At 45.3% G+C, this 23,011-nt stretch overlaps 1 long non-coding RNA gene across 4 annotated transcripts in view; it reads left to right on the forward strand.

Annotated features, from left to right (window-relative positions):
* The window catches only part of LOC141271140 (uncharacterized), a 78,392-nt gene that overhangs the window by 31,770 nt on the left and 23,611 nt on the right, over nt 1-23,011 (forward strand). For 2 of the 4 annotated variants that reach the window (XR_012321842.1, XR_012321844.1), the window contains exon 2: nt 12,229-12,330. The exons of 1 other annotated variant lie outside the window; for it this stretch is intronic. This is a non-coding gene — a long non-coding RNA (uncharacterized lncRNA). Of the gene's footprint in view, nt 1-12,228; nt 12,331-19,625; nt 19,715-23,011 lie in introns of all 4 variants that reach the window. One more of the 4 variants, XR_012321843.1, reaches the window with a different exon arrangement.

Genomic DNA, 23,011 nt, shown 5'->3' on the forward strand with positions numbered 1-23,011 from the left:
GGGCTGAGAGCGGTCGTTCCTTCCTAATACCTGGCCGAGGACTGAGAGCGGCCACACCTTCCCTTTGTATATAGTTGCGCTTCCTAAAGCGCCCCCTACTGGTTTTATAGAAGAACTGATTTTTCTTCAAGAGACTGTCGCACTTTACCCGGTCACAAGTTGCACCGTGACCGGAGGTACCAGAAGACAAGAAAGTTTTATATGAAAAGTTTTATATGAAAAGTTTTATATGATGTTTTATTATGTTGTTTATGCAAAAATTGTATGTTTTGGTGTTGTTTATATCTTACAGCCCGAGGACGTGCTGTGATTTACCAGGGGGGAATGTAGCACCCTGAGGATTCGGCTGCTACAGGGGTATTGCACCTCAACCCAGAGGTGTGATATTCCACTCCCGGGTAAGGATGGAGTGTGGAACTGAGCTCAGTCAGCTGCATGCACTACACACATCCCATTTCCGGAGGGCAGACCAACGGTACTCCCACTTAGAAATGTGCAGGTACGACCGAGTCTGTCCTTGGCTGGAGTGGGAGGGGGGTGGATCATCCCAGTAGTGTAGGGGCAGATAGGGAGAGCAGCCTGGGTAAAGTTAGGAGCTCATTGGGTGCTGGTCACCTGAGCTCACACATAGAGGGAGTATTTAAGGTGGGCACCATCTAAGATCAGGGTCAGTCAGTCAGTCAGCCACAGTCAGTCAGTCAGGCTGTGAGTCTTTGCAGAGCAGTGGAAGAGAGCAGAAGAGCAGAGCAGCCCCAGCCCAAGAGTGAGAGAGGAGAGCAAGAAAGACCCAGAGGGGGAGAAAGAAGGAACTCTGAGACCCCAAATATAATCGCAGGGTGAAGAGTTGGCAACAGGGTACCGGATCCCAAACTGGTGGGGGCTACAGCATACCTCAGCCAGAGACCGGAGGCCGTGGGCAGCATCTGCCACGGCCACCCACCATATCCACCCGGAAGGCAGACCACGCATAGGGTCAGGGAACCCAGAGGCAAAGGGTTCGCCAACAAGAGGCCCGAGGGAGCCGGACATAGGTGGATCCCTGGTGGGGAAGGCCAGAGACGAGGACAGGACAGAACGGGAGCTCAGAACCACGCTCCAGAACTACTTGGGGGTTGGCCGAGTCCAGGACCTGGTGGACGCAGCACGGCTCGGGTGGTCACTCAAGGCCGGAGTGACCGGAACATCTGCAGTAAGTAAAGAACCCTGAACTGTACAACCCGACTCTGACTCTCATTACCATCATCCCTGCACTTCCACAACCACCATCCTCTGCACCTGCCCCCTGAGGCTATACCCCTCCCGTTGGGGGTTATACTACCTAAGCTGCACCAACACCATCAGCCTCAGCGGACCCTGCTGCAGCGGCGGCCGTAGTGACCGCAATTCAACGGGTGGCGTAGTCGACATAAAGAACTTTAGTAACATCAGTAAGGACTGCCACACACTGAGCTTGACACCCTGGGCACGGACCGGGTCACAGCCACTCGGAGACTACAACCCCCATCTGATCCGGCTCCGGGTATTCCCTTAAAGAATATGGCCCAGGGGGCGCGTCAGCTACAGGGTCCACAATTCCGGCACCACCTCTCAATGGAACTGCGCATTCCTACCCAATAAAACTGACACTTCAGCAGGGTCTCTCTTCCAGCCAAAGTGCCCCGCCTGATCGTGGTAGGCTTCCAACACAATCTGGATGTCTGTCTTGGGCACCACTATCTGCCATACCATCTCATGGGTTTTGGGGTTGACGTACCTCCGGCACAGCTTCTCTCTATAGATGAACAGCCGGCTCTTCTCATTCCACAGCTGCTTGGCTTGTAGAGACGCGTCCTTCTCCAGGGAGGAACCTTCTTGGGTTATCAGCTCTTTGATACAGCTGACAACCTAGTCGCTGTCCTTGGTCTCCTTCCAGCTGTGGTGAGGCAGGGGGTTTAACGTCTTACTGCGATGCCTCCTGGAGGCTCTTTGCTCGTGGACCATTCCATTCTGATGAAAGGCAGGTAGTTCAATCTCCTCCAGGTCATCCACTTCTTCTTCCGTGTCCGACTGGTGAGGCATCCTGGACAGGGCATCGGCGTTGGCGTTCTTGCGGCCCGCCCGGTACTTAATAGTGAATTGGTAGTTTGACAGCCGAGCCATCCATTGTTGTTCCATGGCTCCTAAGTTGGCTGTTTCTAGATGAGTCAAGGGGTTATTATCAGTGTAGGCAGTGAACTTACTGGAGGCCAGGTAGTGCTTGAACCGTTCAGTGATGGCCCAGACCAGGGCCAGGAACTCCAATTTAAAGCTGCTATAGTTCTCTGGGTTCCTCTCGGTTGGGCAGAGCTTCCTGCTTGCATAGGCGATCACCTTCTCTCGGCCATCCTGCTTCTGACTCAGTACAGCTCCTAATCCTTCGTTGCTGGCATCAGTGTACAGCAGGAACGGTTGGCTGTAGTCAGGGTAGGCTAGGATCTCTTCGCCGGTCAGGATCTCCTTCATCACCTTAAAGGATTCAGCTTGCTCCTTACCCCACTGGAACGGGGGATTTCTGCCTCTGGGGGACTGTCCAACAGGAGGTCTTGCAGAGGCGCCGCTTTCTTGGTATAATCCTTCACAAACCTCCGGTAATACCCGACTAGTCCCAGGAACTGACGTACCTCCTTGAGGCTCTTCGGCTTCGGCCATTTCTGGATGGCAGTGGCCTTCTCCGGGTCTGGTGCTACTCCCTCTGGACTAACGATGTGCCCCAGGTACTGTACCTTTCGCTTGAGCAGGTGGCACTTTGAGGGCTTCAGCTTCATCCCATACCGGGACAGCGACTCAAATACCTTCGCCAGGTGCTTCAAGTGGTCCTCATACGTTTTGGAGTACACTATCACGTCGTCCAGGTATAGTAGTACAGTCTCGAAGTTGCGGTGTCCCAGGCAGCACTCCATCAATCTCTGGAACATTCCGGGGGCGTTGCAGAGTCCAAACTGCATACTGTTGATCTCGCAGAGTCCCATCGGGGTAGTGAAGGCCGTGTTCTCCCGATCCTCCTCAGCAACAGCTACTTGCCAGTACCCACTAGTAAGGTCAAGGGTGGAGAAGTAATTTGCAGACTTTAAGGCAGCCAGGGATTCCTCTATTCGTGGTAAAGGGTATGCATCTTTATGTGTAATGCGATTTACTTGTCTGTCTACACACATTCTCATGCTTCCGTCCTTTTTCCTGACTAGAACTAGGGGAGCTGCCCAGGGACTACAACTATCCCTTACTACCCCTACCTTTTTCATGTCGTGCAACATCTCCTTCGCCTTCTGGTAGTGGGCTGGTGGTATGGGCCTGTAACGTTCTTTGATGGGTGGATGGTCACCTGTGGGGATATGGTGTTGTACCCCTTTAATCCTCCCAAAGTCAAGTGGGTGCTTACTGAATACCTGCGCGTATTCCTGAACCACCCGGTGTACCCCCTGTTTCTGATGGACAGGGGTGGTGTCTGTCCCAACATGGAGCTGTTGACACCAATCCTCCACCTGGGTTGCTGGGTCATTATCCTCTACTTCGCCTGGTGAGGTTAAGGACTCCGCCGTGTGTATGGAGTTGTTATTTACTGTGTACAATTTGGCAACAGTGGCATAGCGTGGTAATCTAATCTCGTCCTCCCCATAGTTCAGAAGACGGACGGGCACCCTCCTATTGCGTACATCCACTACCCCTCTGGCAGTTAAGAGTGTAGGTCTATGCTCTGAGCTAAGGGGCTCTACTACCGCCTGGTAGCTCCGTCCTTTGAGACCTATTGCTGCTTTACACCAAATCAGCATTTCACTCATCGGGGGAATCATAATGGGTACCGGGTCTGTCACGCGTACATTACCAATTTCACCGCCTGTTAGCTTTACCCGTTGCTGGTACATAAGGGCTCGGATCTCTTTCTGGAGCGCCCTTCTCTGCCCTGGTCTGGCAGTGTCAGCTATCTGTTGGAGCAAGAACAACACTTCTCCCAAACAGTTACTAACAATATTTGTGCCAAGTACCATATACAAGTCTGTATCATCAGGATTAGTCTCTACTACAATTAGTCCCTGGTCCTTCTGTTCCACTCTTCCCACCATTACTGCCACATCCTTAAGCCCGACTAGGTTAAGGGGGAGGCCGTTTGAGGAATACACGGAAAGATTTGGATCTTGTGGGTGAAGTTCGTCTATGGACCAGAACCTTTTGTAGAGGGCATCAGGCATGATGGTTACCTGAGATCCTGTGTCCAGCAGAGCAGGTGTCGCGATGCCGTTCAGCACGATGGACAGGAAAGGTCTTCCTCCCACGAACCTGCGGTACCAGTTTGTTGGGCCTGAGGGGTCTACTCCTGGGTGTCGGCCCTCGGCCCCAGGGTTTGCTCATTTAAAGGACAGCTCCGGACGGCGTGACCTGTCTTGTGGCAGCGGTGGCAGACAGGGTCCTTCGGCAGGCGGCATTGGTCGCTGGTCCTCCCAGGGGGTGACGTTGTCCTCCTCCTCCTTCTCATCCAGGGGACATCCTCAGGGCTGTCGGCTAGCAGGATCCTTCCTTCTGCCTCGGGCTCCGTCCGCAGCTGCAGGGCACTCAGTACAGTGGTCAGGGTTTTGCTCAACTGAAGCACTTCAGAGCGCAGGCTGTCCAGCTCACTAGGGGACATTGCTTGCACCTTGGCTTCAGCAGCCACCGGGGAAAAGGTGGACGCTGCGGGCACTGGGGTGGCCCCACCCTGGTAACATTGGGTAGCAGTTGTTTCCAGGGACTGCAGTCCTTTTACAGCCATGTCCTTAAGGGTGTCAAAGGTGGCATCTGGATGATCCAGGGACCACCAACGCACAGTCCTGCTCTCCTCTTGAGACCTCAGTCCCCGGATAAACTGTTCCTTCAGCATTCTATTTTCATTATTGATGCTGGTTGGACTAACCTGTTTCAGAGCTCGCAGGGCCCCTTGTAAACGCCAGGCATAGTCCTGAACACTGTCCTCCGGTTGCTGAGAGCAGTTGTAGAACCTCATCTGGAGGTCTGTCTCGGTACGATTCTCAAAGACAGTCTGTAACTTTTTAAAGATTGTGGACACTGACTCCTGGTCTGCGGCCGACCAGGTTTCTACTTCTCGCTCCGCAGCACCAGTCAATTGTCCCAATACAACAGCGGCTCTTTGCTTGCCTGTCATAGAGTACATGTCCAGTATACCGCATATTTTCCTTTTGAATCCAGACAGGGTATCTGGTTTGCCGCTGTACTGGGGGAGCCACTTCGCTCCAGGGATGTACGGTAGGGCCATGGGTATGACAGGGGTTACAAGCCCTGCTGGTGGAGCGGCTGCCCCGGCCTGCTCGGCGCTGGGCGCGGGTTTATCATCAGGGCCGTTAACCGGTACTCCGGCGTTCTGCTCTTCTTCGGACATTTTGTCTCCCCCCTAGTGAACAGTGGCCTACCTTCTTTTCTTCGGGTAGGCCGCAGCTCCACAGGTGACGGTCTTCCTTCAGGACCTTGCGGCGCTTGTGTCCTACATCAGAGCGCTCACCGGGGCTCCTTCCAGGACCTGGCGCTTCCTGGTTTGACGTCGAGGCGTAGGGCGTGTCCGGGGCTTTGTGCGCTTCAGCAGGTACGCCTCTCAGTTTCCCGCTGTTACGCCCTTCTTCCCTCTCGGCGGCACAACAATGGCGGCGATCTTCGCCACAGTTAAATACACAGTTCTGATTAAAGGCGCACAGTACCCGGTGGCAACGAGCACAACACTCCGTCGTTGCAGCGGGCACGGAATCCTGCTCGTGATGCCAGGAAGAGATGACGCGCCCAGGGGATGGGGACGACTCGTCGCCTGGGCCTTGTTGTTGCCTGATCTTGGGGGATGTCGCGGTGGCCGGCTCCCGGGCCCGTACCCTGGGGTCACTCTTAAAAGAAGGGGGGAAGTTGTATGGGATAGGGGAATGTTCGTGACGCCACCTGTGGTGTCTGGTGAGGATCACCAGAGCTGTGACAGTCCTCTGAGGCCGGTGTTTAGGCAGTTTAGTTGGTGCGGCTCCCCACAGGTGAAGCGGGGCCTCAGGGCAGCGTATGTGTAGGGATGCAAGACAGAGGGGACCCAGCCGGGTCAGAGGAAGAATAGGCACACACACGACAGTTCACTTCAGTACCTTTACTGGTGGTGTTTCAGGCACGATCCAGGGCACTTTAGGGTGAAGGGTGCATATCAGGACTCTCCCCAGTGAGCGGGTGTAGGGCCTCCTGTTCCTTGCCTTTCCTTGATAAGTTTCTGACCTGCCTGGAGCTAGGCCTAACTTGGTCTCTGTCTTGCACCTGCTGACCTGGTGGTAGGGTCTTCTGTTGGAGTTCACACTCCCTGGTCTCTGGGGCCTCCGTGACTCCTGACCCTGGTACGTAATCAGCTTTTGGTGTTCCTGGGACATATACAGTCATGGCCAAAAGTTTTGAGAATGACACCAAAATTATATTTTCACATGATCTGCTGGCCTCTGGTTTTTATTAGTGTTTGTCTGATGTTTATATCACATACAGAAATATAATTGCAATCATATTATGAGTACCAATAGGTTATATGGACAGTTAGAATGAGTTAATGCAGCAAGTCAATATTTGCAGTGTTGCCCCTTCTTCTTCAAGACCTCTGTAATGCTCCCTGGCATGCTCTCAATCAACTTTTGGACCAAATCCTGACTGATAGCAGTCCATTCTTGCATAATCAATGCTTGCATTTTGCCAGAATTTGTTGGTTTTTGTTTGTCCACCCGTCTCTTGATGATTGACCACAAGTTCTCAATGGGATTAAGATCTGGGGAGTTTCCAGGCCATGGACCCAAAATCTCTATGTTTTGTTCCATGAGCCATTTAGTTATCACCTTTGCTTTATGGCAAGGTGCTCCATCATGCTGGAAAAGGCATTGTTGGGCGCCAAACTGCTCTTGGACGGTTGGGAGAAGTTGCTCTTGGAGGACATTCTGGTAATATTCTTTATTCATGGCTGTGTTTTTAGGCAAGACTGTGAGTGAGCCGATTCCCTTGGCTGAGAAGCAACCCCACACATGAATGGTTTCAGGATGCTTTACAGTTGGCATGAGACAAGACTGGTGGTAGCGCTCACCTCTTCTTCTCCGAATAAGCTGTTTTCCAGATGTCCCAAACAATCGAAAAGGGGATTCATCAGAGAAAATGACTTTGCCCCAGTCCTCAGCAGTCCACTCCCTGTACCTTTTGCAGAATATCAGTCGGTCCCTGATGTTTTTTCTGGAGAGAAGTGGCTTCTTTGCTGCCCTCCTTGAAACCAGCCCTTGCTCAAAGAGTCTCCGCCTCACAGTGCGTGCAGAAGCACTCACACCAGCCTGCTGCCATTCCTGAGCAAGCTCGGCACTGCTGGTAGTCCGATCCCGCAGCTGAAACAGTTTTAAGATACGGTCCTGGCGCTTGCTGGACTTTCTTGGGCGCCCTGGAGCCTTTTTGACAACAATGGAAGCTCTCTCCTTGAAGTTCTTGATGATGCGATAGATTGTTGACTGAGGTGCAATCTTTGTAGCTGCGATACTCTTCCCTGTTAGGCCATTTTTGTGCAGTGCAATGATGGCTGTTTCTTTAGAGATAACCATGGTTAACTGAAGAGAAACAATGATACCAAGAACCAGCCTCCTTTTAAAGTGTCCAGTGATGTCATTCTTACTTAATCATGACTGATTGATCGCCAGCCCTGTCCTCATCAACACCCACACCTGTGTTAATGGATCAATCACTAAAACGATGTTAGCTGCTCCTTTTAAGGCAGGACTGCAATGATGTTGAAATGTGTTTTGGGGGTTAAAGTTCATTTTCTGGGCAAATATTGACTTTGCAAGTACAGTAATTGCTGTTAAGCTGATCACTCTTTGACATTCAGGAGTATATGCAAATTGCCATTACAAAAAATGAAGCGGTAAACTTTGGAAAAATTAGTATTTGTCTCATTCTCAATACTTTTGGCCATGACTGTAGTTCGCCAGGGGTTCCGGTTGTTTCTGCTGAGTGTAAGGAATCCCTGCAGAGGCGGACCCGGTGTCCGGTAAATGGTTTTGGGGTGAGCTGGTTAAGCTCCTCTGCCCCCTATGTTACTCTCCTTCCACTCGCCTTCGGCCACGCTCGGGGCTCTCACTAGGCTTCACACGGGTAGTAGGCCTCGCTACTCTTCACCACTCTTTTAGCGTCGGCACGCCCTTGGCTTACTAACTCGAGCTCTCTGAGTCTGGACTGAACTGACTGAGCTCCACTGCAGGATAGCTTCTGCAGGAGCTCCTCTCAACAGACTGCCTAACTCCAGTATATATATCCCTATCCGGGCTCCCTCTGGTGGTCTGAGGTGGTAGGGTGGAGTTGTGTGAATGCTATGAGGGCCTCTTGTGGAGAAGTCCATCCATGCACCCCTCTGGGATCTGTGGCACCAATGCGCAGCAGGGCGCCAAACGTATGGCCACGTACATTGGACGAGACTCACCAATGCAAGTCTATAGGTGCGAGAAAAGAAACAAACTGCACACGGACCACTTGTATGCCGTCTGACATTTACACACCCATCTCAAAAGAACCACAAAATTTCATCAGCCAAGCACAGGAAGTTCACAGTCAAATCCCTTAGCATACTGTAGATAGTGTAGTGCGGCGGTGTTCACACTGTGCGGTAATGAGGCAGTGACCCAAGGAAAGTTCAACTTAAATGTCTTTATTTGCAAAAACTCACAAATTAAATGCAAATGATGTCCTCCGGATCGCAGCCGGGTGGTCCAAACAGTCCGTGTAACCTGGTTGCCGTGGGCGACGGCAGCGCCGTTTTGCTCTGAGGTACACCAGTTACGTTGCCTTCACAGGCCTGTGTTGTGCCTTCACGCATGCTTGCAATGCACAGAGCCTCCTGCTCTGTAGCTAGCAAACAAAACATTGTCCCACCCAAACCTTTGCTGCAAGATTAAATGGAAAACTGTGGCCATGAGCCACCCGTAAGACCCGGGCTGGAGGGAGTGATCCGCCCCACTGCCATCCTATAGATCACTCAAAAATAAAAGCCCATATCAGGTTTTCTTACTCTGACTTGGTCAAATAGCTTGACCCAGTCCAAACACTCTTTTATATTTCATTGCAAGCACAGATGTTTCTGTTATTGTAATGCACTCCAGCGGGTTCAATAAGCCTCTATGCGCATCCTGGGGATACATACCGTCCCTCGCATATAATTCCTCTCACTGCCCCACAATAGATAGATGGATAGAATATCCTGTAGGTATATAATTTCACAAGCCCCCTACGTTATTATAAACTTGCACCCTTTAGTGCCTTTCATGTGGAGTTTATTGACTTGTTTAACCAAATAAATAAATGAAAAAAATGATTTGTGTTCCCCCCAAATTTTATGAAACCAGCGGGCAAAGCAGACAGCTGTGAGCTGATATTATCAGGCTGGGAAGCTCCCTGGTTATTGAGCCCTTCCCAGCCTAAAAATACCAGCCCACAGCCATCCCAGAAGTGGCGCATCACATTAAATTCTCCAATTCTTTGCCTCGGCTCTTCCTGATTGCTCTGGTATGGTAGCAACTGGGGTAATGGGGCTTGGAGTTGTTGTCAGCTGTGAATTGTTCAAAAACAGAGCTGGCAGCCCTGGTGTTACTAATGGAGAGGGGTCTATCAGACAACCCCATTACTAACCCAGTAATTAAAAAAAATACACACACACCAAAAAATATTTCAATTTAGTAAACACTCCCCCACACTTTCCCTTGTTCACCAATTTATAAAAAAAACAAACATGCAGGTACGACATAGTCCACAAATGGAAACCTGAAAAACATAAAAAGAGAGAATCAAAAACAAGACACTGTCTCTCATTCACTAATCTATTATCAAAAAGGTCCCACGCAGGTCTGACGTAGTCCAGCGGTTCCCTCCACTTTCCTCGAATCCGTTGTATAAAGCCTATGGAGCCTCGTTCTGAGTATAGGCTTTTAGTAGCAGCCACTCCCAGCTCACGCTGCACTCCGCGAGACCCGGCTGCTATGAACAGCGGTGACGTCAGTAACGATAATGCTGCTACTAAAAGCCTATAGAGACTAAGAACGAGGCTCCATAGGCTTTATACAACGGATTCAGGGAACATCGAAGGAAGCACAAGTCCCCTGAAAACCGTTCTTGCCATAGACTCCTCATAATCAGTGAAACAAGTCAACTACCAAATAGAAAGGCTGCACAAAATCCCATCAGTACACACCATAAGACGTCCGGTGAATCATTACATCCAGGAATACTTTTCCTGGGTGGAAGAATATAACCACCAGCAGTCAGTGCTGTCAAGCTCTAGATGTCATTCACACTGCACACCACTATGTTCTTGATCTTCTTGTCCAACCAACCACGGACATTTTCAGATCTGCCATGGTTTTTCCACCCATTATATAGGAAAATCTTATTAGTGGTAGTATTAGTGGATATGTTCTCCATACTGTACTATAATAAAGTAACTCTATATAAATAAATCATGTAACGACAATGTCCATCAGTTTTAATTAGGAGGGGTCCTGGGAGCCCCTCAGGCACCAGGAGATGCTACTTGTAAGCCCTGCAGGATAATGTCCTATACCATAGTAATTGACTAAGACATCTGGCCAAATGTTAGTTTCTGCAATGATATTATAACACCACTAACAACCCTTATATATTCTATTACTGACGCATCCGCACAGCTATGATCTTACATGGAGCTGTGTACAGTAAGTACCATACTAAAACCAGCAGGGTGTTGTCTAATAATCTGCTATCAAGTGACATCTGTCAGCACGCATTACATTCATGCAGAAGGCAAGTGTCATGAAACACTGTATGCCCCAATAATTCTCAGGCCTTACAACATCAGCGGTCTGTGCTAACTATAGTCACTCTTGTTGTCACTGTTATGGTAGTCCTATGTTTGTCACAATTTGGGGCTCTTGTGGTTGGCACTGTTATAGGATATCTATGGCATATGTTATGTTAAAGAAGCACTCCTCCTCCTCCCATCAAAGTTTTTATCCTCTTAATATATTGCAGTCATCATATTATATAGCACTGTGTACCTTCACTTGCTCTTTCTACCCAGCAAATTATTCTCTTTTCTCTGCTCTATGTCAGTAAAATACGGTAATCTGTGAGCAGCATAACTTAGAGACAGAGACCCTGATTCCAGCGATGTATCATTTACTGGGCTGCTTGCTGTCGTTTTCAGAAAATCACTGTTTTATCAACAGGAGATTATCACTAGAGGACTAGTAAACCTGCTGCCATGTATTCCTTTATATTCATAAGCTCTGTATAACCGCCCCCACTGACACTGATTGGCAGCTTTCTGCCTATACACAGTGTACACAGAAAGCTGCCAATCAGAGGTGTGGGCAGGGCTACACAAAGCTCAACATTCAGAGAACTGGTAGATCTGCAGCAGAGAAAACTGCAGCAAGCAGACCAGTAAGGGATATATTGCTGGAAGCATGGTCTCTGCCTCTAAATTATGCTGCTCTCAGATAAGGTAGCAAAATCCTGGTGACAGATTCCCTTTAAGGGCTTGTTCAGACGAGCGTATAATTTGGACATATGCTGTCCGAATAAAAATCGGACAGCACACTGACCAATGTAACTCAATAGAACTGTTCAGATTACAGTTTTTTCACATAGACCGAGTGTCCGTGTAAATAAAATTGCAGCATGCGCTAATTTCTTCTGAGCATTGAATGAGACTTGCCCATTGAAATGTATGGGTTCCTAAAAATAATTGGGTCCCATACAGAACTGCTACAGCATGTGGCATCCGATTGTTACAGATACATTTCCATTATTAACATAAGACACTGGATTTGATCTTGCACATTTTTAAATGTAGATGTCTGAAAACGGAACACACTGATATCACACATAATATGTGACTCCCAGATTGCACACGTATGACAATATGGAGGAAAATAATTTAAGATTTCTACATGAAACTTGGATAATATTTCATATGTTCATTTAAACCCGATCTAATTTTGACCAAAAGAACTCAAGGATTTATAATTAAGATTCTAAAACATTTTCTCAACTTTCATTATTATTGAACATGATAATAAGGTTACATATGTTCCCACTCAGATGCCCTACATGGCTTTCAGGTCTGTAACCCCATTGTCTTGTCATCATCCCTTCCTCATGACTGGCTGTTCCTAACATCCCCCTCCCGCTCCTTCTCTCTTTTATTCCTTCTATTTGTGTCAGTGTCACAGTCTAGTCTGTTGCCTCCTGTGAGCAGATGAAGCTCAGGATCACAGGAATCTTCTGCTTGTGAAGACCAGCAGATGAGCAGAACCTTCTGGTTGGGTGAGGAGATTTTGTAATTTTTAACATCCTAAAATGTTGAGGGCTACATTAGCTACATAAAGGGCATGGTTACATTTAGTGATAGCACAGGTCAATGGTGAAATAATTGGGAAGCCACATCTCACTATTGACCTTTGTAATGGAGGATAGGTCCTTCTTCACCTGGGGCAAAGATTCCATTGAATGTCATAGCCGTAAATCTAAATACCTTGGCCAAGGCAGATTGGCTTGTTGGCACTCTCAATGTATCATGCCCCCCCCCTAAACTTTGATTAACAGACAAGTGCTCGTTGTTTATACTGCCTATCTACCAACTGTAAGAAATATTTGCTCTGTATTGGTTTTTGACCTCTGAGTGTTCGCAATAATTTTTCTATTCAATAACAGCAAGCATGGATATGCAAAATTGTGAAGAATTTATCAAAAATGGCATAATTTATGGCAAATTTTTAGCGTTCTCACTTCAACTCCGCCACCTTATATGGATCAAATACTGCACTATAATAAGAAATTTGACGAAAATTATGCCAGTGCAACTTTTTAAGCATGACAGTATAAAGTTAGATATGAGTGGGAGACCAATGTGTCATATTTCGCATGTCAATGGTGAATTTTTGCAACTTTTTAAATATGTTAAATCAGCAGGAGAAAATGTTGTTGAAATATAGAATTTTGCACAAATGACATTTTTTTTTAAGGCAGATTAAAAAGGGTTGCAACATAAATATATTTGTTCCATGCTCTTTTTAAGACAACTAGGAGCCGTCTATAACTTCTTGTGACTTTTAAGTAGAAATACATTTAGAAATATATAGAACCAAAAGGTTAGCAATGCCCAATGTTTTTGTCATTTTTAAGTTTCACTGTAGTTACGAAAAATGGCATAATAAATATCGTAAAACATTAATTGTTGACCATCTTTTTATTGTAGAATAATTGCATCTTTTTTACATCAGTTAAACCACTCCATAGACGTTGAGGTGGCCCCTTATAGGACCAGAGGTCTACTGCTGGATCCTGGCTCTGCCATAAGTATGGTCCCTTTAACAGAAGACAGATTAACAGGAGATGGTTTTAGAGCCAATCACTTGTCCCTAGGGTCTTTTTTTTATAGGATGAATAACCCATCTGATCCATTGATGATATGTCCTGGGTGTACAATGATATCAACAAAGATGTTTCGTATAGAAAGATGGTGGACCCTCAGAATTATTTCCTCTGGTGTCCCAAAAAAGCCCTGGCTGATATTAATGGTCCTAATGCTTAGCCATGATAGATTTAGTTCACTGCAACCTCACAGAACAACAGAGCTAGTTCTTGAGGCTGATATGGGGTCAATAAGGTAGGGAAGGAATGTCTTGGAGGCACTGTCCTGTCCCATGGTTGAGCTGGACTTGGCCCAAGTGCGGTACAGTATAGCTTGCCTGATAATTATAGGGGCTTACGCCTAGGACATAGGAGGAACAAGCTGGAGCTGTAGAGATGCTGGTGACATGACAGGGCACATATCGCTATACGATGTCTGTGCATGTTTGGAACGCTAGCTGTGGCTCAGCTATACTTGAGCTCCTGCTTTGGAAAGTAAAACAATTTCTGGAAGTCTTCTATTGTTTCAGGAAGTAACTAAGATTTCTAACTACAAGGCATCGGAAATTATTAACACTGGCTACAATGTTTCCGTTTTTAAAGGGGTATTATCATGGAAATTATGCAATAACCTGGCAGCAGTTTAGCCTTTTTCACATTTTGAAGAACACCATCAGATCTGCTCAGTGAACAGAAATGGGTGAAGAACAGCAAGCTCATGAACAAAAACATATATCACCAGAAATAGTCTCTCTCTCTCTGGACTTAAAGTCCAATTCATTGTTTTATATGTCAGTTTTCTTTTTTTGTTTTGTAGCATTATATGTCTTTTTTGCTACAAATTCATCATAATTCATGAATTTGGCGCAAAATCAAAATCAAAAATGGTCTTTTTTACTTAAACTTTTTTTTAGTGCAAGAAGTCACATGTTTTGTAACATGTCCCTAAAATTGCGTAAAAATATCTGTAGCACATATAATTAAGATGGGATGGGGGTAAAGGGGTGACTGGAGTACATTTGTGATGTATTTTGCAACTTTTTGATAAGTGCAAATGATGAATCAGGCGAAAACACGTGGAAACCCTAAACTCCGCCGACGATGTAGAAGTAGGACAAGTAAAGGCCCCGATACATCAATGCGATTACACCAGAATTCTATAGTAAATCTCTTTGAAAAGTCGCAACATTTTGTGCAACGCAGAGTTGCGCAAAAATATCTAGACTTTTGGCGTTTTCAAGTCAGTTTTGCCCAGCTTCACCAAAATGAGCGGAGCTGGAGTGGGATGAGGGCAGAACAAGGGCATGAAATCACAGCTCATCTGATTCATGGTGAGCTGTGAGCGTGGCAGAAATCTTACTCCATTCCCGACCAGTTACATATAATCTATCACTATACTATCTATAATTCAGAATGCCATTTGTTGTGAAAAATGTAGCCTTTATTTAAATTCTGATATAGTGTCTGCCATCACTACCTCTTGTGGTCGGCATTCCACAGTCTGACTGCTGTGACTGTAAAGAACCCTTTCCTGTTTAGATGCCACAATCACCTGTCCTAGTGATTTTCATGGTATATGCTCCTTGCAAGTTTGGGGCTGCATTTCAGCTAATAGAGTTGGGAAATTTGTTAACATTAAAGGGGTTTTCCCACGAACAAAAGTTCATTTTAAAAATTGTCTGTGTCTGACCGTATACAGAACATACCACATCTCCTGGGCAGGGGAGGAGGCAAAAGAGTATACAGACCTTACAGCAGGGAATCACATGATTCATTTTGTGAGGTAAAACATTTCCCTGCCTGTATTTAAACAATATTTTACCTCACAAAGAGAATCCTCTGTGATCTCATGCTGTCCTGTCTGTATACTCTTTTGCTTCCTCCCCTGCCCAGGAGATGTGGTAAGTTCTGTACACGGTCAGACAGAACCATTGATTAAGATGAACTTTTGTTCGTGGGAAAACCCCTTTAAACTGTTACAGACATCTGCCATACACATACGGCACAAGTCAGTAGCAGGTATATTAAAGGGAATCTGTCACCCCCTGGGACCTATCAGACCGCTAATATGGGCATACAGGTTATATACATGTGAATCTATACTTACCTGTATGTCCCATATTGGCGGTCTTGTGGCTGTGAAATTGCTTTTTATAAAATCCATTTTTCCTAGGCTTGGCGTCCGGGGGACGCCAAGAAATGCCCGCCTATATGCTTTGCCCGCCCCTACCCATCACAGGGCCTTGTGACGTGCAGTCTAGAGCTGCACAGTCCACGCATGCACAATGTGCCTATAGCTTAAGGCGCGTTTTTTTTTCTCCCTGCCCTATGTTACTGATCTGCTCTAGTATGCATGCACCGGGGAGTCACTGTGACTTCTGCTCCAGTGACCTCCGGCGTGCGCAACAATAAGGTTTGGTCCCCACTTCCTCCCGACATCCTGCTATCCGATAGGAAGTGGGGACCAAACCTCATTGTTAAGCACGCCGGAGTTCACTGGAGCAGAAGTCACAGTGACTCCCGGCGCATGCGCACTGGAGCAGATCAGTAGTAAGTAGTAAAAATAATTCACAAAAAGCAATGTCAGAATTGTAGGGTTTTTTTTTCGCAGTTTCACTGCACTTAGAATTTTTTCCCATTTTCCAGTACACTATCTGGTAAAATAAATAGTGCAACTGGTTCTTCAAATACAAACCCTAATATGTCTATCTGGACAGAAAAATAAAAAAGTTATAGCTCTTGGAAAAAGAGGAGGAAAAATTAACATGCAAAAGCGGAAGTTGGCCATGTCGGGAAGGAGTTAATAATGTCCTCAATGCTGAGATATATAGGTAGATACTTGTCTATCAGGGAATCATCTGATTGGGTCCAAATTTATTCTGCAGCAGGACAACGACCCCAAACATACAGCAAATGTCATTCAGAACTATCTGCAGCGCAAGGAACAAGGAGTCCTGGAAGTGATGATACGGCCCCCACAGAGCCTTGATCCCAACATTATGAATAGAATTTGCACAAGCCTACATCCACAGAAGATCTGTGGTTAGATTTCAAGGATGTTTGGAACAATCTTCCTGCCAAGTTCCTTCTAAAACTGTTTTTCAATCATTTTTATTAAATGTTTCAAAAGGTGTGGTAAAGGGGTTAAAGATAAGGTAACAAGGGGTGGGGTGGGGGAGATGGGGTGTAAAAGGGGGTACAGTAAGGTAAGGATGAAGGGGAAATTAGAGAACTCGGATACTCAATTACAAGTGTAAATAAAACATGTTAATAACTTAATTATCGTATCCTATGTATAAACATACAATATCATAACTAAAAACCTATCATAAGCATACTATGGAATATTTAAACATAATAGTATATTGATTTAGGCCATTAAAGAGAATAAGACAAGAATAAAAAGAAGAAAAACCGGTATAATGAAACTAAGGGTTGGGGAACGTGGAATTCCAACGATCCCATTTCTTAGAATATTTTAGCAGGCAATTATTATAGGTAGCAAAACGGAGATCTAGTGAATTATGTAATGACATCTTTTCTAAAACGTCAGATAAGCTAGGTACGTTTGTTTTTTTCCAAAAATGAGCTATTGTGTTTTTTACCACCAGAAAGACATGAATCACAACATGTCTAACAGAGGGGTCTAAGTCTTCAAGGTCTATGGAAAGGAGAGCCATCTGTGGAGTAATTAAGAGCGTTCTACCAAGGTTCCTTCTAAAACTGTGTAGAGGTGTATCTAGAAGAATTGATGCTGTTTTGAAGGCAGAGAGTGGTCTCACCAAATATTGGTTTGATTTAGATCTCTTTTGTTTATTAATTTTGTATTCTTTTCAAGTGACCGTAAGTATGTGATTTGCATATTTCCAGCCACATTTCACTAAACTGTGTCCGGCCTCGCTCAATTAACTTGCATAGAGCGAGGCAGCGCATGTCTAGTTGGCATGTGACCGCATATATGCAAATCACTTGCAGTCACACGCTTGCCTGCTCCCAGTGCCGGAACTTGAGAATCCTGACAGTGTGAGCAGCGTACGCTGGGAGGATTCACAAGTCTGCAGTCACCCCAAGCCTGGACCCTTAAAACGCTCCTACTTTTTACTTTGCAGCATTTCTTCCACACCTGTTTAAAACTTTTGCACAGTACTGTAAATGGTGGGCATGTTAACAAAATTAGGTGTGGCTTATCCCACCTCTTCTTGGAATCTGATATCTCCATTCAAAACTTGGTGTCCATATAGAAGGATCCCTGCATTTTTAGGATCTGCTCTCAGATCCAGTAGCAGACCTATGAGTGGAGAGCCAGAGAGCACTGGAGCTTGAGGAGGTGAGTAAATAACAACTAGACACCAGGTTTAGTACTTAAAATATACGCAATAACCCATTCACAGATCACAAGCAAAATTTCCCCTACCTCTTCTCAAATAATAGCATCTACCATTGGGTTAAATAAGTAAAATAAATAATTTTAGAGCAGTGAATTAGAAATATAAGTAAAGCCCATGTCATTTAGCAGTTTGTTTGACTGCATTGTTCTTGTCTTGGATGTCATTATTTATCTCCCTTGTACTGTACATACCAACCTCAGGGCACTGCCAGCATCAACTGGCCTCTTCTGAAACTTGACAGGAAGCTCAAGAATTCTTGGAATCAGGTTGACAGAAAAAATACCAACATGTATTGTAAAAATAGAAATAACTGCTACTTGAACAGAGCAACAGCTGGGAGTGGATGTTTTGAATGAAATATCTTGTGATTTTTATTTTATATACACTACTCAGAAAACAAAAATTCTAAATATTTTGTATCTCTTTTATTTCTGCTATTATAACAATAACAAATGTGACTTTTTATGTAGGGTTTTGTGGGATAGAATTGATCTTTGCCATAATACAGTGCAGTTTAAGGGGTTTTCCTGGATTTAGGACCCTTGGGTCCTCCGCTAATCAGAAGATCCAGGACAAAGGCACCAAAGGCTGCAATGGCCCTTTAACACTTACACAAGTCAATGGTATTCAAGTAGATCAGACCTCTTACTGATCAAATATTGATTTCTATGAATTGGCCTTAACATTTTAGCCCCTGAATTGGATTATAATGTAATAACTTCAAGTTTTTTTCTAATGACAAGTGGCAATATACCTAAAGGAGTGGTCCGAAACTAACAATGATTTAATCCTAAATGTATATCTCTTTAATGTAAATACTCTAATCATTTTTCTAATGTATTTTAATTAAGAAGTCCATATCATTCCCTCTCTACTCTATTCATTCCCTACTCTACTCTCTCTGCTTTTTTTACCTACTTCTCATCTGATGACATTTTGTTTGAGAATCCTCAGTTCAAACTGGGACACTCAAATGAGGGCAGAGGCTGTGGTCGCTGCCACAGCCTCTGTCCCCACCCTGAAACGAAGCGTCATCAGTGATGTCCATTTCAGGGGCTCGGTTAGTCCCTGATCTACTAAGCATGTGTGGGTTGTCAATTCCAATGTATGCTCAGTACAAGCTCCGTTGTCACTGTGTGATATCCTTTTCAATTCACAGTGACAGTTCGCTTGTTGGCTCTAAGGAGAAGTGACGAGTCAGGAAGAGAGCACACTGTTAGTGTGCATTGTAAGAAGATAACCCAGCAAGCAGTGAGAACAGAAATGATCCTCATCCCTGAAAGTGACATCTGTTTCAGAAGCAGGGTTAAACTCTGCTTTTCTCCTGCTGACTAGGTTCTCTCCTTATAATGCGTGCTGGCAGTGTGCTCTCTTGTCGGCTCGTCACTTCTCATTAGAGTCGGTGAGGAAGCGCACTGTCACTGTGCATTGAAAAGGAAATCACACAGTGACAAGAGAGCTCCTACTGAGCCTACATTGAAATTGACAACCAACGCATGCTCATATAAGCAGGAACTAGCCCAACCCCTGAAACAGACGTCACAGAAGATGCTATGTTTAAGGGTGGGGACTGAGGCTGCGGCAGTGACTTTTGGTAAGGCGCCTAGGCAGTATTGTAACATTATTTACTGTCAGATTAACCCCATATCTGTAGGTAAATAATGCTTTCTGAGGTGACAGGTTCCATTTAAGGGATTCTCTGAAGACAGAGAGCGGCATGTACAGAGTGTGTCTCCTAAAAGACAACCCCTTGTGTAGTTTGCAATGCTTATAGGCCTCATGCATAACAACTATAGTAAAAACTGTCTTTGTTGCCCATAGCATACAAATCAGAGCGCAGTATTCATTTTACCTGGCAGTGTAAGAAATGGGTGAGATGAAAGTTTGACATGAACATGTCTGAAGATGAGGTAGGTTGAAAGCAGGGTTGGTCCTATATCTCTTCCTATTTTATCAACAAGCTAACAATTGAATCCGCCTATAAAATGTTAATGTGTTGGTTCATGGTCCCACCCGAATTGCTAAAGCTATTCCTGGATATTCTCCTGTTTACTTCCTCGAATGCAGGAAAGTGGAAGATATGTTACATATCTAGTGGTCATGTCCTAGGTTAATACAGGTCTGATCCAAAGTGTAAGGCCATGGCCCCACTATCAGTATTTGGTCAGTATTCAGTCAGTATTTTTTCTCAGGAGTGGGAGCCAAAACCAGGAGTGGGTGATAAAGGCAGAATTGGCTCCCACTCCTGAGAAAATATACTGACCGAATACTGACCAAATACTGATAGTGTCGACGTGGCCTCTTCAAACTCCAGCTCAGGAAAAGTAAATGGGAGACCCTCCTCCATTGTAACATGCATCAGTTTACACATTCCCAATTTAGACTTTTGTCATTTATACATCTAGCTACAAAACAGACAACTATTATGACCTGAAAAAAAATATTTGCATCTTATTTTATTTAGTTTTTGGTATTTTTAGCCTGTTTTTTATTTGTGCTAAATTCTTCTTTTAATTTGTGCTTAACTTTTGCAAAATTCATGAACCGTATGGGCCATTTTGAAGAATTTGGCACAAAAACATCAATGAATAAAACAAGTTAAATAAAAAAAAGTGACATAAAAATGACGCAAGTGCAAAAGGGCCCCATCTGTCCCATTTAGAGAGGTTAAATCCAGATTAGAAGCATTTCTGTTTTGTAAGAAATTTACAAGTATTCTTACAGACACTACACAGTAAATTTGTCAAAATCTGCACCCCTGGATCACAATCAGTTGTCCAGGGCCCCATACATACCTGTCAATATCGATGCGTTCGCCTGATATTAGTCTAGTGTGTATGGGGGGCTTAAGACTCAATTTTCCTAAATATATCTATCCCCCACAACACTTTTTTGCTCATATGTTTTGAGTGTATGTATTATTTCATTTATACCTTACCAATTCCTCTTGTTCCACTGCATGAAGTATGGAATTGGACACATTTTCATCTACCTATTTGACGTTACTAGTCTTTGCATTTTTTCAACTCTTTCCTTGTAAACTTCAATAAAAATATTGTTCAAAAAATGTATGAGGCCCATCACATCCCTACCTTTGGTACTCTTTGCGGAGGGTGTTAGTGTTGTGCATGAGTACGTCTAATTTGATTCAACCAAGGATAGCTATAGTGTAGCTCCCCGTTCACACAGGCTCATTCACAGGAACCGAGGACTGTTTTATGGGTCAGTTCCTGGATCTTCCCATTCCAGTAAAAAACAGCACATGGCTTGGTGCAGATGTGGGATAACACTATCACATACGGGGCTGAGGATTGCTCCATGTAATTGAAGCTAAATAAACCCCTATTGATTTCCTATAGTGTTGATCGATGCTCATTTTGGGAAGGAAATCTCTCCATGTACTGTATATTGACAGAGAGAAGAAAGGTCCCATGCCAATTCACGACTAGCCCCTTAGCCCAGCTTTTTGCTGGGAGCAAAATGTTGGGTCGTTGACTAACCATGGAGCCAAGTGTAGAAGGCAGCACTTTTACTGGAATTGGCTGGAATCGCAGCATTAGACCATCAGACATTAGTGCCCTCTCCCAGGGATTAGGCTGTATTCACTCATTGTTGCCACATTGCATTTTGTTAAATACAATTTATCAAAATCTATTTTCCAAAACGTTGTGGTTCTATTGCGTTTGCCACAAAAAACAATGCGTCCGCAAGGGCCACCTGTAACTCAGGGGAGGAGTCCTGAGGAGATAATTTGCATATTTCCACTGCATTTTGGGGTAAGTGAAGAGTCTCCGCGAGCTCAAAGAACACTGGATTTTGGCTGTTGGAGCTGAAAAGAGGACATCGGTAAACCAGGGGAGGAGTCCTGAGGAGATAATTTGCATATTTCCACTGCATTTTGGGGTAAGTGAAGAGTCTCCGCGAGCTCAAAGAACACTGGATTTTGGCTGTTGGAGCTGAAAAGAGGACATCGGTAAACCAGGGGAGGAGTCCTGAGGAGATAATTTGCATATTTCCACTGCATTTTGGGGTAAGTGAAGAGTCTCCGCGAGCTCAAAGAACACTGGATTTTGGCTGTTGGAGCTGAAAAGAGGACATCGGTAAACCAGGGGAGGAGTCCTGAGGAGATAATTTGCATATTTCCACTGCATTTTGGGGTAAGTGAAGAGTCTCCGCGAGCTCAAAGAACACTGGATTTTGGCTGTTGGAGCTGAAAAGAGGACATTGGTAAACCGCGCGCCGTTAGGCGCGCGCATTTTGAGGCGTTTTTCACTGTTTTCAGAACATTAACAGTAAGAACATGGAAGAGTCCAGGAGCCATTTGGTGAGCTGCATATCCTGCTACATGTTCACAGACTTGCCAGTGGAAAAGCCAAACTTCACATGCCAGAAATGCAAGCTTGTGTCCCTGTTGGAGGAAAAGTTGCGAAATCTAGAAGAGAGGTTAACTACCTTGAAAATCATTAAGGAAGGTGAAGAGTTCTTAGACAGAGCAGAATTATCTCTTCATGATTCAGAAAGAGAAGAAATTCGAACTGCACCTGACGAAACAGAGGAATGGAAGCATGTGACCCACAGAAGCAGGAGGATCGAGAGGCAGTCAGCACCCATACTGCTCAGGAACCAGTACCAGGCTCTCACGCAGGAGAACCTTGAAGAAATACAGCAAGATAAGACTTTGCCAGCAATGAATAACCTTGTAAGTCCTCAGAATCCTCCTGGATGGAGAAAGAAGAATGTTGTGAAGAAAAAACGAAGAGTGGTGGTCATGGGGGATTCCCTGTTAAGAGGAACAGAGGTCGCTATCTGCAGACCAGACATAACCTCAAGAGAAATGTGCTGTCTTCCTGGAGCAAAAATTAAAGATGTGTCTGACAGGATATCAAGACTCTTCAGACCTACAGATCACTACCCATTCCTGTTAATACATGTGGGGACAAATGACACCGCAAGAAAGGACCTGGAAACCATCTGCAGTGACTTTGAAGACTTAGGCAAGAAAGTGAAAGAATTGGGAGCGCAGGTGGTCTTCTCATCCATCCTCCCAGTGGATGACCATGGAACAATGAGGTGGAATAAGATTCTACAGATGAACAACTGGCTACGTCGATGGTGCCGTCAACAAGGATTTGGATTTCTGGATCACGGGATGAAATCCTATACGATGGACTACTTGCTAGAGATGGGGTGCACCTTACGAAGACTGG

This window comes from Phyllobates terribilis, unplaced genomic scaffold, assembly GCF_046119375.1.
Source record: "Phyllobates terribilis strain yellow unplaced genomic scaffold, ASM4611937v1 Scaffold_5__5_contigs__length_657084704, whole genome shotgun sequence".
In the NCBI taxonomy this organism is placed as follows: Eukaryota; Metazoa; Chordata; class Amphibia; order Anura; family Dendrobatidae; genus Phyllobates; species Phyllobates terribilis.